The following is a 3,425-nucleotide window of genomic DNA, read 5'->3' on the forward strand; positions in this document are numbered from 1 at the left end:
ATGTTATTCTACTGCAGTCTAATTTGCATAGTACATAATTCATTATAGGATTTTAATACAATCACAGAGTGATAAAATCAAGGAAAAACATATAACTAAAGAGGAAAACGATTGTTCCTGTGGTCTTTATTCCATACGAGTCAAACCATGTCGAATTTGAATTGGTGCTTTGGGGGGACTGACGTGACTATAAGAGTCTATATAATAACACTGGGTGAGGACAGGTTTTCTGTGTAGAGGAAATATGTGACTTCCTTTTTATGAAAATATTTCCTCAGCAAAAGACAAACATTAAGATTATATCAATTTCAAAGACACTGATAGATCAGGAATGGATAAGGGCCTCCAAAAATCCTCTCCTCCTGGTAATGTAGCTTAGAAATGATTCCAGACGTATACATGACTTATCACATGGGTGACACCTGATATGTATGGCTGTGATAGAACATGGAGTTTAATTCCCCTCTCCTTCAGAAAGTTACTACGTCATACCTTATCAGACCACATACTTGAGCTACATGTATTGGATGCTTCAACTACTGGACTTCAAAGCATAAAATCCCAAGACTTTGACAGATACAGTAAGGGCTTAGGTTAAAGCACAGCTTCTCTCTTACAGGCTTTGAGCCAATGCTGGTGCTGTGCAGCAGTGTCAAAGGACCTTGAACCCTACTGTAGATCTCCGCCATGTTGGTTAAAGTATCTCTCATAGTAACGTATGCCTCAAACATTTATTAGGCTTTATATCCATAGAGGACTGCTTCCACCCTGACTGAGCAGCTACTTTAATAATTGGAACTTAAAAACATTGGAACTCACTGTATGGTTGAAAGCACTTGTCTACCAAGTGTATTCACTGTGAGATGTGTTCTCACTATTCTCTTGTTTTTTTTGCTAAGAGGTAAGATGTTTTTCTATCACCCAGGATAGAAGGTACTGGCCCTGTCATAGCTCACCACAACTTCCTGGGATCAATTAAACATTTGGCCTAAGCCTCCTGAGTAGCTGGGATTACAGGTGTATGCCACCATAGCCAGCTAATTTTTTTTTTTAAAGACTGGATCTCATTATATAGCCTAGGTTGTACACCTAGGTTGTATGCATGGTTTCATATACGACCAAGAGACACCTGCAAAGGCCTCAGCTTTCACGGCTGGCTGATCTTCAGCCTCTAAGTAAGCTGTGAGTGAAGGCCAAGGTGAAGTATTAATCTGTCTGCCTAAATGTTGAAGGCATGCCCTCACTTGCACACAAAACCTGTTGACAATGTGTGGAAGACTTATTTGCAAATCATATATCTGATAAAAGCACAGATATCTGATATTCAGGATATATTAAAAATACTCTCACAGCTGAACCACAGGAAAACAAACAATCCAGTTAAAGACCAGGCAAAGGACTTGAATAGACATTTCTCTGAAGAAGACGCATGAATGGCCAAAAAGCTTATTACACAATACTCAACATCATGAATTTTGAAGGAACTGTACATCAAAATCACAATGAAATACCACTTTGTATCATTAGGATAGGTATAAGAAAAATAGGAAAAGAACACTGAAAGAACAGGAATGGATAAGGGCCTCAAAAAATCTTCTTCAGCGTTTCTGAAAACACGGAGAAGCGCTAGAAAGTTGCTCATGGAGATGTAAGGTGTCATAATCACTTTGAAAACATTTTGTTAGTTCTTCCAAAAGTTAAACATAGTGTTACTATATGCCCCTGAAATTCCATTCCAGATAGAAGCCCCAAAGCAATGAAAACATACATCCATCAAAAACCTGTACACAAACATTCATGGTAATGTTATTCATACTACTTGAAGAGTGGAAACATCTCCAATGTCCACTAACTGAAGAAGGAATAAACAAGATGCTATAGACCCCTAGAATGGATTATCATTCAGTCACAAAGGTCAAGTACTCATTCACGATACAACATGAATAAACCTTGAAAACATTATGTACTAAAGATTCTCCATACAGGAGGCCATTATTGTATGAATTCATATCTATTTACTGCCCAGACTAGGCAAATCTGTAGAGATCAAAAGGTAGTTAGTGGTTGCCAGAGCTGCCTAAGAAGAAAGGGATCTCGTCAACGATAGTTAAGGATATGGGATTTCTTCACAGGACGATAAAAATGCTCTAGATACTAGTACCGGTCGTGTAGCTTTGTGAACACACTAATGATCACTGAATTGTATTCTTTAAAAAGGTAAAGTCTATTTCAACAACAAAAACACAGATAATATTTTACTAGAGAAGGCATAGAAAAGAAATTCACTTTGGTGTCAATTTTTATATATATTCAAAATTGTTCATAATTAATAATATGACATAGCATTAAATAAAAGTTTAGGTGTAATATTACCTCTGGGACAGTAATAACCCCCAAAAAGTTTTGAGTAGAATTTAAGGTATATTTTCATTCTTATAATTCAGTTTTTGCTACATTGATAGAATTAGATTAGGCTCTGAGATTGGGTGTATATTTTATTTATATGGGTAAGCATCTAAACTGTCAGTGTTGACTTGTGTCAGCATTTACTTTTTAAAAATTCCTCAGTACATAGAAGAGCTCTGTGAAGCATAGGTATGTTTTTGAAACCTCTCTAAAGTTGCATATTTTCTTGGAAGTTCATAGAACAAATTAACTTTTCTAGCATACAAGGCAGAGTTATAAGGAGGAGAAATACATGTGCTTTGGTTTTCTGAAACAGAAAAGTGATGAATAGTTAATGAGATGTCATAACTCAGGAGTCTAAAGGTTTAAGCCTCAGTTATATAAATATCGTGTGCTAACCAGTGGTGCCACTGAAGCTTCCGGAGCCTGAGTGAAAAATTAGCAACCTGCAATAGAACAAATTGGGATTTTGAGATAATTCATTTCTCCTAAAATTTCACTTTACAAATTTATGCTACTTTGATCATTCATTCATTCACTCATCATTAATGAATTTGTTCACTTCTATTTATTTACACATTTAATATTTTATTAATCATAACTGTCAGTTAAGTAATGGTGCAAAATGCTACTTAAACATATTGAATTCAAGGATAGTGGAGTTCATAACTCTTCTTTCATAAGAAGAAAAAAAATCTAAGGCACCATGTGGAAATTTTTAAAGATATAGCTTTTCTTTATCTCTGGTAAAGGAAATCAAATAAGTAAATATCATTATGGCAAGGAACACTATTCATAAATAATTGGAAAAAATGGAGCAATGCTGGATGTTGTGTTAATTGCCTTCCTGATACATATTAAATTTTCACAACAATCCTTAGCACAAATACTACCACTAGCACCATGTTACATCTGGCTACGGAGTGATCAAGCTAGGATGGGAATTTATCCAGTTATTCTTTCTCATTCTGTTTATCTGGATTTTGAAAGGATTAATGATTGGGATGAAAAACATTATG

Source organism: Otolemur garnettii, unplaced genomic scaffold (genome assembly GCF_000181295.1).
Source record: "Otolemur garnettii isolate 467f Iridium unplaced genomic scaffold, OtoGar3 scaffold00083, whole genome shotgun sequence".
NCBI lineage: Eukaryota > Metazoa > Chordata > Mammalia > Primates > Galagidae > Otolemur > Otolemur garnettii.